We start from the raw sequence: 14,044 nt of genomic DNA, 5'->3' as shown, positions 1-14,044 counted from the left end.
TGGCTCTTACCAAAGCCACTAGCACTCCAACCCATCCTGAAGTCTTTGATAAGCTCATCTTTCCTCATCTCTTGCATGAACAGCATCAAACACCACTTTTTATTTTAAATTATGCATACTGACTTTTTTAAAACTTACATTCCAGCCATTGTCCTCCCTCCCAGTCCCCACTTCCACAGTTCCTCATCCTATTCCTCCTCCCCTTTGCCTCCAAGAGGACGCTCCCCACACACACACCAGGCCTCTCCCTTCCCTGGGCCTTCAAGTTTCTCAAAGATTAGGTACATCTTCTCCCACTGAGGCCAGACCAGGGAGTCCTCTGCTATATATGTGCTAGGGGCCTCAGACCAGCCTGTGTATACTGCCTGGTTGGTGGCTCAGTCTCTGGGAGATCCCTGGGGTCCTGGTTAGTTGAGAATGCTGGTTTTCCTATGGGGTCACCCTCCCCTTCAACTTCTTCAATTCTTCCCCTAATTCAACCATAGAGGTCTCCAACTTCAGTCCAATGATTGGGTGTACGTACATATCTGAGTCTGTCTCAGTCAGCTGCTGGTAGGGCCTCTCAGAGGATAGCCATGCTAGGCTCCTGTCTGTAAGTAAGTCATAGTATTAGTAATAATGTCAGGCCTTGGTACCCTCTTCCCCTCCCCATGAGATGGATCCCAAGTCACTGGAACACCTTTCCTTCAGTATCTTCTCCATTTTTGTCTCTGTAGTTCTTTTCGACAGTAACAATTCTGGGTCAGAAATTTTGACTGTGGGTTGTTAAGCCCATCGCTCCACTTGAAACACTGTCTATCTACTGCGGGTGAGGTGGACTCTTCAAGTTCCCTCCCTCTCCCCATGTTGGGCGTTTTGGCTAAGGTCAACCCCATTAAGTTCTGAGAGTCTCTCACCTCCCAGGTACTTTTTAGAAGGTCCCCCCACCTCCCACTCCTGAGACTGCATATTTCTATTCATTCTCCTGGCCCTCTGGGCTTCTCTCCTGTCTCCCCACCACCACCCCATACCTTATCCTATTCCCCTCCCCCCCACCTCTCTCACCCAGGTTCCTCTCTCCTTCTATCTCCTGTGATTATTTTTATCCTGCTTCTAAGTGGGATTCAGCATACTCACTTGGGCCTTTCTGCTTGTCAAACTTCTTATAGTCTGTGGGTTGTATCCTAGGCATTCTGTACTTTTTGGCTGATAGGTCTATCAATGGAATAGAATCGAAGACTCAGAAATGAATCCACATTCCTAGGGATAGTTGCTCTTTGATAAAGAAGCCACAAACATACAGTGGAAAAAAGAAAGTATCTTCAACAAATGGTACTGGTCTAACTGGTGGTCTGTACGTAGAAGAAAGAAAATAGAACCATATTTATTACCTTGCACAAAGCTCAAGTCCAAGTGAAGCAAGGATCTCAACATAAAATCAGATACACTGAATCTAATAGAAGAGAAAGTGGGAAAGAGCCTCAAACTCATTGGCACAGGGGGAAATTTCCTGAACAGAACTCCAATGGCTCAAGTTCTACGATCAACATTTGATAAATAGGACCTCATTAAACTGAAAAGCTTTTGTAAGACAAAAGATACTGTCAATAGAACAAACTGCCAGCCTACAGATTTAGAAAAAAATCTTCACTAACCTTACATCTGAAATAGGGCTAGTATCAAAAATATATAAAGAAAGCAAGAAGTTAACCTCTAAAAAGCAAATAATCCAATTAAAAAATGAGGCACAGACCTAAACAGAATTCACAATAGAAGAATCTCAAATGGCTGAAAAACACTTAAAGAAATGTTCAAAGTCCTTAGTCATCAGGGAAATACAAACCAAAATGACCCTGAGATCCCACTTTACACCAACCAGAATGGCTAAGATCAAAAACTCAAGTGACAGCAGATACTGGCAAGGATATAGAGAAAGAGGAACACTTCTCCATTGTTGGTGGGATTGCAAACTGGTACAACCACTCTGGAAATCAATCTGGCAGTTCCTCAGAAAATTGGAAATAGTTATAGCTGAAGACTCAGCTATACCACTCTTGGTATACTCCAAAAGATACTCCACCATACCACAAGGACACATGTACCACTATGTTCATAGGAGTCTTATTTGTAATAGCCAGAAGATGGAAACAACCCAGGTATTCCTCAACTGAAGAACGGATATAGAAAATGTGGCTCATTTACACAATGGAATACTATTCAGCTATTAAGAATGAGGACATCATGAATTTTGCAGACAAATTAATGGAACTAGAAAATATCATCCTGCTCAGTGGTGGTGGCACACGCCTTTAATTCCAGCACTTGGGAGGCAGAGGCAGGTGTATTTCTGAGTTCAAGGCCAGCCTGGTCTTCACAGTGAGTTCCTGGACAGCCAGGGCTACACAGAGAAACCCTGTCTTGAAAAGCCAACAAACAAACAAACAAACAAACAAAAACAAAAAAAAAAAACAAAAAAAAAGAAAGAAAGAGAGAAAGAAAAGAAAAGATCATCCTGAGTGAGGTATCCCAGACCAACACCACTTTTTTTCATCAGAAGCTTAAAAAAAAATACGATTACTTATGTCATAGTCTTTCTTTACTACCTGACTCTCATGGACTTAGTTTTTGGATGCAAGGAAGGTTCTTTAAGAAAGATACACCTTGTCGGCTGGGCGGGGGTGGCACACGCCTTTAATCCCAGCACTTGGGAGGCAGAGGCAGGCGGATTTCTGAGTTTGAGGCCAGCCTGGTCTACAGAGTGAGTTCCAGGACAGCCAGGGCTACACAGGGGAACCCTGTCTCGGGGGTGGGGGGGGGAGATACACCTTGTACCACTCCTCCCCACCTCCCCTGAAAACTGTAAAGAATAGCTACATCAACATCTCTATCATATCTCTTATGCAGAGGTAGCTATACCATCTCTGGGACAGGCTCTTGACACTCTTGTTCCTTACAGGTTACTCTCACAGAATATATCGTGTGTTCAAAACCTTTAGCCCCTATTAGGGCATCTCTACATGCATGCGCCAGACTCCATTCATCAAGCAGGCATGCTACTGCCTTCCACCTAGTTCAGTCTCTCCACTTGGTGGCTGTCTGGGGAGGCTTAGGAGGTGTGGCCTTGTGGAGGAAGTATGAAACTGGGGGCTCTCTTCATTTCAGATGCACTCTCCCTGTTTTCCTTTTTTGTGGTTCAAGGTGTGAGCTCTCTCAGGGGCCACTGCAGCCAGATGAATATCTGCTGCTATGCTTCCCTGCTGTGATGGACTCTCATTCCTCTGGAATAGTTGGGCAAAGATAAGCCCTTCTTTCTATAGATTCTTTGGTCATGATGGTTTATCACAGCAACAGAAAAGTAACTAATGTACTGTGGAAGCGTAAAGACCTGAGTTAGATCCCATAACCCATGTAAAATACCAGGCATGATGGTTTGTAATCCCAGCACTGGGGAGGTGAAGGCAGGAAGATGGCTAGGGTTCACTGACCAGCCAATCTGGTGAGTGAGCTTCAGGCCACCAAGAGGTGGTGGTGTGGGTTACTGTTTGTATTCTGATGTTAATTCTGCTTTTTCAAGAGGGGCTGCCCAGACAAGGAGTAGATCACTCAGGTGATTTCAGGTGAACCTTCTCCCCATTTTAACTTGTCAAATAAAGGCCTGTTATTGGACAGTGGAGCTGGAGGATTTAGAGAGTGGGGGAAGAGTAGGGAACAAGAGAGAAAGAAGATGGCGGAAGACTAGGTGAAGAGAAGATGCAGCAGAACCACATGGCCCTGAGAAGCCGCAAGCAGCAAGGGATCTCATAGCTGGGGAATAGAGTAGTGTAGTGGTAGATCCGCCCAATCTAGGCATGCAGCTTATAACTATTGTAACTGAGTTGTGCCTTTGCACAGGCTTATTGGGGTTGGAGATTTACTGCAACAAGGTGGTATTCCTGAGGATGCCATGGTTGTCCTCCAGTGCCTGAATGTGCTTTCACACACACATAAACAAATGAGTGGAGTCAGGCATGGTGACACGTCTTTAAACCCAGCCCTTGGGGGAGGCAGATGCAGGTGGATCTCTGTGAGTTCAAGGCCAGCCTATTCTACATAAGAAGTTTCAGGTCAGCCAGGGCTACGCATTGAGAACCTGTAGTACTTCTAATGATGTGTCTCTCTGTCACAGTCTTGGGCATTTAAATACTTGATCTCCAGTTGGTGGTGCTGTTTGGAAGGCTTAGGAGGGATGCGCTTTGCTGGAGGAAGAGTGCCACTGTGGGCAGGTTTTGAGAATTTAAAGACATATGCTATTTTTTTCTTAACTGTTTCTGCCTCCTGCTTGCCCTTCAAGATGTGAGCTCCCAAGTGTTCCTGCCACAATGCCTGCCACCAGGGTTCCATGCCAGGATGGACTCTAATCCTCTAGAATTGTCAGCCCAAATAAGCTCTTTCATAAGTTGCCCTGGTTATGGCGTTTTTATTTCAGTAATAAAAAAAAAGTAACAAATGAAGACCCTGTCTGAATAAAAACAAAAACAAAAACAAAAAAAATTGGAATGAGGGGAAACAATGAGGAACCATGAGAAGAGTGGATGAGAGATGACACCTGAGCAAGAATTCTAAATTGTAGAGCTGTGTTGATGTTCTATATTCAAACGTGAATACTCAGATGGACTCAATCAGGATGTAGTGAGAAACCAGACAGAACTCAGACTAACAGAGGGCCTTGTACTCCAAGTGACACCCCCACCCCCGCAGAGGGGAGGAGGCTGAAGCAAAATAACCTGTGGAAAACTAGACGGTAGCAGTCTTTCCTATGCATTGCAGGAATAAAGAATTGTTCAAAGGGTACAGATTACTAATTCTGGACTTATATCTATTAAAAGGCAGAACGAGTTAGTGAACACATTACTATTATTTTATGCTGGTGTGAGAGATCAAGCTGAGGGCTTTGCACACGCTGAGGACATGTTCTCCTACTTAGACTTCTCTATATATCATGAGATTATATGTTTTGCTGGTTGAAAGAGAGAATGAAAAATAAAAAAAGGATGGCAGCTTGCAGAAACCCTCTGTTAACTGAAACTGGGATTATCAGATGGTACCATGGTTTTATATATATAATATCATCACAGACAGATGATAAACAGAGACAAATGATAGTTGTAGAATTATAAGTGTATTATATATTTGCTTGTTAGGAAATACACATATATTTTCTAGTTTTTTTTTTTTTTCTGGTCAGAGAAAGAACTTGGAAACAATGCAAACCATGACATCATGTCACACTGTGCACACAAAGAGCCTAGACCTTGGTGTCAAGGACATTTCTCAGTGAAAAGGACAATGGCTTCTTACAGATATGATTGATTCTGGGGCTGGGCCAGGGAAAGCACAAGATGAGTCTGAACAGTTTGTGAGTCTAGAAAATTAAGGAAGTCCAAAAAAAAAAAACAAAAAGGAATAAAGGAATCAAGAAGTAAACAAATGGTGGGAGAGAAGAGTCACCTGGGGGCTGGAGAGATGGCTCAGTGGTTAAGAGCACTGACTGCTCTTCTGAAGGTCCTGAGTTCAAATCCCAGCAACCACATAGTGGCTCACAACCATCCATAATGAGATGCCCTCTTCTGGAGTGTCTGAAGACAGCTATAGTGTACTTAAATATATTAATAAAGAGTCACCTGGAGGGTCACCCGGTGAGCAGAGGTGGGACAACATGGGTAGTAAAATAGTGATAATAACGGATGTCATGCGGGGAATTAAACAGTCATGATGTAGGACCAAACAAGCAAACAGCTAGTACAGGTGTAATGAATGGCTCACATCAATGTGGCACCTCTGGCCATGCCTGTGAGGGCCCAGGCTGATATGGGAAGACCAGCCTCAAGTGTGTGCAGCACCATTCCATGGACCGGCTCTTGGGTACAAGAAAGGACAAAGCAGGCTGAGAAGCGGCTCTCAGTCTCTTCTTCCTGGCTGCAGACACAGTGTGACAGGGTGCCTCAAGCTCCTGCAGCCATGACTCCGCCTCCATGGAAGGCTGCAGCCGAGGACTGTGAACCAAAACAAACTTTGTACTTTAAGTTGCTTTTGTCAGGCATTTTGTACACAACAAAAGAAGTAACTAATACAGAAAGCATATAACTGAGCCAGATGGTGGTGCAAACACACCTTTAATCCCAGCACTTGGGAGGCAGAGACTGGCAGATCTCTGTGAGTTCATGGTCAGCTTGGTCTACAGAGCAAGTTCCAGACATCCAGGGCTACCCAGAGAAACCCTATATTGAAAAACCAAAAAAGTATATAACTGACAAGCATTGAATAAAGTAATTTACTAACTTTTTACTAAATAATAGTTACAAACAGAAAATTCAGTAAGTAACTGAATAAAGAAATGAAAATGGGGAAAGGACATCTCTTTATTGTAGTGAAATTATAGTTCCATAAATACAGAAGGGTGACATTAATAACAGGAGCTAAAGTTAGTAGGCCAATGTATACTATCACATGTCTTGTAAGTCAGTAAGAAGATGCAAAGGCAACCCTGTGGCCTCAATGTCAAAACAGGACAGCCAGAATTTCATCCTGAGGAAACAGCACACCAGCCAAGATTGAGGAACGTTATGCAAAGTAGCTGACCATTTTCCCCTTTGTATGTGCGTGCCGTGTATTTTCATGTTCAAGTGGGCCTATGTATATGTGCACAAAGGACTATGCATGGGTGCATATGTGTGTGGAGACCAGAGGCTGACATTGCATGTCTTCCTCAATTGCTTGCCACTTTATTTTTTGAATCAGGGTCTCCCACTGAACATGGAGCTCAAATGTTAGGCTAGACTGATTTGTCAATGGGCCCAAAGGCTTTTACTGTCTTCACCTCCTCAGGAATAGGATTACAGACAGCCAATGTGTAGGTGACATGGCTGCACATGCCTACAATCCCAGCATTGATGGACAGAAACAGGCAGATCTTGAGAGCTCGCTGACCAGCCAGTGTAGCTGAAATTGTGATCTTCTAGTTCAATGAGAGAGTCTGTCTCAGGCCAATAGGGCAGAGAGAATTAGAGGAAGACCCTATGTTCTGCTCTCACCTCCACATGTATGTGCACAAATGTACACATTTGTACATTCACATATTTGTACCATACACATACACATGGACACACACACATACACATGCATGTGCAAATTTTTTTTAAAAAGGACTATTGGTCTCCCCTGGGAGAAGAACCAGACATATTGGAATTATGCTCCATGTTGATCTGGGTTGGGGTATGTTGAATATATTCATATCTAAATTCCATCAAGCAGTGGACATGTCATGTACTCTGCTGTAGGCATGTTATTCCTGAATGGAGAAAAAAAGGACAGAAAGAAAAAAAGAAAAGAAAACCACACACAAATCAATTCACCCTAGTTAAGTTGAAGAGTAACCTCCATGATGTACGTTGGACTAGGCTCCTAATAGAAGCCATACCATTTATCATCACAGTGCTTTCAATAAATATAACAAATGCTCAGAAGAGAAGTCACATGCCAGATTTATAGCCCAACTCACATTTAAAGGGTATTTATAATGGACACAAATTGTATAAGGCAACTTTTTTTAATTGTATTGATTCTTCCTGACATATTATTAGAGATTTTGTAAATATCATTTCTTTTGAAGATGAAGAGGCCAAATCTGAGAGGAGTGAGAAGATACTGGCCTGAGCTAACCGGGAGTGAGGCTGCTTCAAATGGTGTGTGTTAAGGCCAGGGAGTCTCTGACACCATTACACTGCCGCACACAGGAAGATTTAGGAGTTTGATCTCTAGCACTAGGGAGGCTGGAGAGGTGGATCACTCAGCCGGAATGGTAATTGCTGCCCAAGCATGAGGACCTGAGTTCAATCCTTGTGCATAGTGGCAGACACTTATAATCCCAGAGCTGGAAAGGCAGGGATGTTGGGTTTCTAGGCTCACTGGTTAGCCAGTCAAGCCTAATCAGTTCCAGAACACTGAGAGACTACAACACTGTCTCATACAACACATGAAGTTGACCTCTGACTTCTACAAGCATGCACACATGTGAACACACACACACACAGAGAGAGAAAGAGAGAGAGAGAGAGAGAGAGAGAGAGAGAGAGAGAGAGAGAGAGAGAGAGAGAAAGGTGGGGGAAGAGAGATGGAAGGATCCACATAAAACAAAAATCAAATACCAAGAAGTTTCTCTCTCTCTCACTCTCCCTCTCCCTCCCTCCCCCTCTCTCTGTCTCTCTGTCTCTCTGTCTCTCTCTCTCTCTCTTTCTCTCTCTCTCTCTTTTTGAATTTCAAGATTTTTTTGTAGTTGCCATATTGTTAAATTTTTATCATGGTCATAGAATTCTGACTGCCTCTATTTAAAATACACTCAATCAAAGGGCACTCTAGACATGTAGATCTTTGTAAAAAAAAAATGTAACTTCAAATACTTGAAGGGGAAAAAAGGATAGCTTTTAAGTTTTCATTTGACCTCTCCGACCACCTTTTCTGCCAGCTTTTGAGTTTCACCCTATTAACTTTCCCTCCAATTGGAGTTGACTATCACCAGTCATAATAAAATCGAGTTTTTTTTATTGTAGACTAGATGGACAATCGCCTCTAATTCCATTGCAGACAGCTGTGTTATGTCTCTTTGCCACATGTACTAGAGACAGGTCGACTCTACCTAAGCACCTCTTGCTCTAATTGGTCCAGGAATACTGGGATTCTCTTAATGTGATCCTGTCTTTATAGCCCTGGCTATAAGAACAGTCTCTTCCATGGAACACTCTCGTTTGTAAGATCACTGGCCTCAAAATCAGACATACCTGGCCCAAGTTCTAGCTCGGCCATTTTTAGTAGATTTGTCTTAGGCAACTTGCTTACTCTGAAGATATTAAATATGTCTACTTAGGGCTTTATTGCTGCAAAAAGGCACCATGACCGCAGCAACTCTTATAAAGGAAAACATTTCATTGGGACTGGCTTACAGTTCAGAGGTTCACTCCATTATTGTCCTGGCAGGAAGCATGGTGGCACGTAGTCAGACATCCTGGAGAGGTAGCTGAGAGTTCTCCATCTGGATCTGCAGGCAGCAGGAAGAGAGAGACGCTGGGGAGCTTCTGAAACATCAAAGGCCACCTCCAATGACACACTTCCTCCAACAAGGCCACATCCCCAATAATGCCACTCCCTATGAGTCTATGGGGACCATTTTCATTCAGACCACCACAAAATGCATCTTTATGGTATGCTATCAAATGTGGGAGGAAACAGTGGCCAACGAAACAAAGTCCACAAAATCCTTTTTTTTTTTTTTTTTTTCGAGACAGGGTTTCTCTGTGTAGCCCTGGCTGTCCTGGAACTCACTCTGTAGACCAGGCTGGCCTCGAACTCAGAAATCCGCCTGCCTCTGCCTCCCAAGTGCTGGGATCAAAGGCGTGTGCCACCACCACCCGGCAGTCCACAAAATCTTAAAGGAACATTCAACAAGACAAGGACACAGATGGCTGCAAATAGTTGAGAAAATAAGCCTTATGTGACAAGTGCTGGAGATGGGCAGTGTTCAGTTATGCTTACTACTTGCCTTTTCTACCCTGACCTTGTATGTGTATATGTGTGTTGCAGGCAGAGCATGTATGTGTGCATACATACACAGGCCAGAGGTCAAACTCAGCTATCATTCTACTGAAGCTATCTACCATTTGTCCGTCCATTCTTTCTTCCTTCCTTCCTTTCTTTCTTTCCTTTCTTCTGAGACAGAATCAGGCTCTCTCACTGAGTTCTGGCATTCACTGGCAGATTGGCCAGCAGGGATCTCTAGTCCTGGGATTACAAGCACATGCTTAGAGCTTGTACTCAGATTCTCATGGGCAAGCACCTCATCAACTAAGATGTCTGCCTAGCCCCCACTCTGCCCTTTCTTAAAGCAGTAGTTCTCAACCTTCCTACTGCTAGGACACTTTAATACCGTCTTCCTCATGTTGTGGTTACCCCACTACCACAAAATTAACTTCTTTGCTACTTTATAAATGTGATTTTGCTACTGTTATGAATCATAATGTAAATATCTCTGTTGTCTGAGAAGTCGTAAGTGACCCTTATGAGAGGGTCAGTCGAACCCAAAGGGGCTGAGCCCCCCAGGTTGAGAATACTGGCTTAGAGGCTATGGAGCTAGAACAGAAACATTTCATAGTGGCTGTAACATACAAGGAAGAAACCAGAAGGAAGGGGCTTCCACTGAGGCACCGGGTTGTACCAGCTGCTCTGTGTTTGTGCTAAGCACTCACAGCCAGCTTACCAGTAACCAAAGCAATTATTCCCTCCTGGGAACGTTTCTGCTTTGATTGTCATCAAATATGACATCTGGAAGGAATTCAGAAATTGATTCCTACCAGTAGAGTGAATGCCAGCAAGCACAAGGTAGTACCACTTTAATTAAATACACGGCAAATCCCCATTCATCTGATTCTGCTTCCTTTATGTAAGGGACCCACATCCTTCCTGCCCCCTAAATGTCTACACCAAGGAAAGACACTTCCTGAATCCTGTTACCACACACCTTCTACCCTGCATTTAAAAAAAAAAAAAAAGTAAGTCACAATCCACCGGGTTCATATTTTATTGAGTCACAGTAAACTAAAAGTAAAGGAAAATGGGAAAACTTGCCGGAAGGAAGATAGCTTTTCGAATGCAGTTGGTGAATAGAGTGAAGAGGAGCATCCTGGCTGTATGTCTGAGCTGTCAGAAAGCCGCAGTGATTACGTTATTCAGCAGTAATCTAAGACTCTCCCACACTGACTCCCGGAGGAGAGAACCTGGGGTTTTAATCATTTAGTAATGCACTTGTGTCCAATCTTGCAGATTTGTCAAGAGCTGTTAAACGAATCACATTTTTTTATTCACTTTTCTCTTTGGGGGCCAGTTCCAGTTCTCATCTGCAGCACAGGCAATTTTAGACAGAGAGGACACATGGGAAGGGAAGTGGTCTTCTCAGGCCCAGCAGGGCCTCCAGGTAAGGGGCAGGAAGCTAGGGGACTTGGGGAAGGGCTTCAGCCCTGCTTAAGTCCCAAGTTCCCACAAGGTGGATGCCAGGCAGCAGGAGCCAAAGGGGCTGCAGCATCCCGCAATTTTCTGGCCCCCAGTACCAAGTCAGGTAGGGCGAAGTCTGGCTTATGTGCTTACTTCCTCATGGTCATTCCCCCTTTTATGACACTGTATGACTTTGTGTGTGTGTGTGTGTGTGTGTGTGTGTGTGTGTGTGTGTGTGTGTGAAAGGTTGGGTTGTCATTTCTGCTTTGTTGTGGCTTCATGGGCTTGCTGTGTGTGTGGTCCACATCAGTCTCCTTGGGGACTATTGGCTGGGTGGACTGTGTGCGATGGATTTCTGATTGCTAAGGGACTTTCACACGCCCCCAGAATGGAATGTAGCAGCATCAGTCTCCACCCATCTGCTTTCCTGTTCGGAAATGATAACCAGTTCAAATGAGTTGACTCTGCTGTTGTCTAAGTCACACACAGTACTACCCATGCCTCCAACACACAGGTGGCAAGTGCCCCAGAACAGGTTTGAATGTGACCAACACATTCACTGAGGTTTGTTTCAGTTTTGTTTGTCTTATCCACCCCCCCATTTTTTTTTTTTTTGATAACTCAGTTGTGGGGCTCTTCAGCATGATCTATAAATAACAACGTTGGGCTACAAAGGTTGCACACTCCTGGCTGATTTGTGAGTAAGACTCGCATGGAATTCAGGTTCACCTTTTTCTGATAGTGTTGCCTGTCAGTTACTCAGCCATTCTGAAAGTCTGTTTTTTAAAAACAAAACAAAACAAAGCAAAAAAAAAAAAAAACAAACAAACAGACAAACAATTCAGCCTAGGAAGATGGCTCCAAGGTTAAAGTACTCAACACCCAAGCAAAGGGGCCAGAACTTGGATCCCTAGAACCCACATAAATATTAGTTGGTAGAGGTGCTTGTCCTGTAATTCCAGCCTTTGGAGGTAGAAACAGGCCATCCCTGGGGCAAATGACTAACAAGTAAGACTAGTGTCTTAGTTAGGGTTTTACTGCTCTGAACAGACACCATGACCAAGGCAACTCTTATAAGGACAACATTTAACTGGAGCTGGTTTACAGGTTCAGAGGTTCAGTCCATTATCATCAGGCAAAAACATGGCAGCATCCAGGCAGGCATGGTGCAGGCAGAGCTGAGAGGTCTACATCTTCATTTGAAAGCTGCTAGTAGAATACTGACTTCCAGGTAGCTAGGATGAGGGTATTAAAGCCCATGCCCACAGTGACACACCTACTCCAACAAGGCCACACCCATACCAACAAGGCCACACCCACTCCAACAAGGCCACACCTCCTAATGGTGCCAGTCCCTAGGCCAAGCATATTCAAATCATCACTACTAGCCATATAGGCAAGCTCTGGGTTTCATTAAGAGACTATCTTAGAGCTGTTGGGATAGAACTTTAGTCATAGCACTCTGGGAGACAGATATCTGCGAATTCCAGGCCAGCCAGAGCTATGCAGTGAGACTTTCTGAGAGAAGGGGACTGGGGGGGGGGAGACTCCGGAGAATAAAGTGGAAGACCAATCAAGAGAGATTTCTGATTTTAATTTCAGGCTTCCCCTTGTACATGCACAAATGTACACTTGTACCCTCCCAAAGTGCTCCCACATGCATGCAAACACACACACACACACACACACACACACACACACACACACACACACACGGGAAAAAAAATAACGCAGACCAGTTCTACCCAAATTGAATGCTTAGAAAGTTAAATGAGCACACATGTAAAGGAGATCTTTAAGATATATATTCAGGAACTAGAGTAGATTTTTCATGAAAAAAATATTCTCAAAGCACTGACAGTTCACAGAAAGAGAAATGTAAGTTGCTCTTGGCTATATTAAAGCTGTTCAACTTCACTAACAATAAGAAAAACATAGGCAGTGCTATACAGGGATATCATTTTTATGTATTAAACTGGCAAAGATTCAATCTACCAATTTTATAACACATTCTGGAACAAATAACAGAATTCTGCACTCTCATACACTGATGGCAAGAACGCAAAAATGGTACAGCCCTTTGGGGACCTAAGTGGCAATGGCGATCCAAATTACAAACGCATTGACTTTTCATGCAGCAATTCAACTCCCAAGGATTTCTTTTATATCAGCACCTAAACCAGCACTCAGTACAGTGACACGGACACCCTGTTAGAGCTGTGAGCATGATGAACAATGGGCTGGACAGGGGCCCCTGCCAAGCTAAAGACAGGTAGGCAAAGAAGCCAAGGTACAGTGATGTGGTGGCTCAGCTGGAGAAAGAGAAGGCTCTCTGTCCTTTGTAGAAAACAGCTCGGGAAAACCACTCAGTGAAACTGAAGATTGAAAACAGCAAAGGGCATCCTGGTTTCCATGAAAATGACAGAGAAGCATATTAAATGGAAATAAAAGCCAGAAAGCCCCATAACACATGAATAAGACCTGTTACTGAGAAGAGGCAAGGAGATAGGAGATGTGGTAGGTGGAGTCAGGACTTAGAGTAACAATTCCTTTTGATTTCTTCTATTTTTTCCTAGTGCTAGAGAAACCCTCTATTACTGAGCTACATTACCAGCCCCCTAAATTCCTCTTTATTTTTTTTAACCAGGTGAATATATTGTCACCTCATATTACAAATTCAAAATAAAGAAAATAAACATTTTTCTAAAAGGAAGTGCTTTCAGCATCAGTTGAAACCTGTATTTGGATTATCCATCATTCAGAACGTTCTTCTGGTCTGTTGCTGCACTGTCAACTTAGTTCTGTGACCTAGGTGGCAAGTCGTGGGTCTCACGCTCAGAGTTAAAGGGCAGGCTTTACTACAGCAGCGAGTGAGTGGAGGGTTTTGCTGCTTGTTTTTCATAGGGAATGATCAGCTAGGTGTCTCTACCAGAAACTGTCCACCGGGGAGTTAACAGGAAAAGAGAAAGCAAATTTCTCTCTCTCTCTCTGTCTCTGTCTCTGTCTCTGTCTCTCTCTGTCTCTGTCTCTCTCTCTCTCTCTCTCTCTC

General features: G+C 43.7%; 1 pseudogene; it reads right to left on the bottom strand.

Moving 5' to 3' along the window:
* LOC116099968 overlaps positions 1-14,044 on the bottom strand; it is a 149,933-nt pseudogene that overhangs the window by 129,959 nt on the left and 5,930 nt on the right.

The sequence above is a fragment of the Mastomys coucha genome, unplaced genomic scaffold, assembly GCF_008632895.1.
Source record: "Mastomys coucha isolate ucsf_1 unplaced genomic scaffold, UCSF_Mcou_1 pScaffold20, whole genome shotgun sequence".
NCBI lineage: Eukaryota > Metazoa > Chordata > Mammalia > Rodentia > Muridae > Mastomys > Mastomys coucha.
The sequence above is the reverse complement of the archived record's forward strand: the minus strand, read 5'-3'. Positions and strand labels throughout refer to the sequence as shown.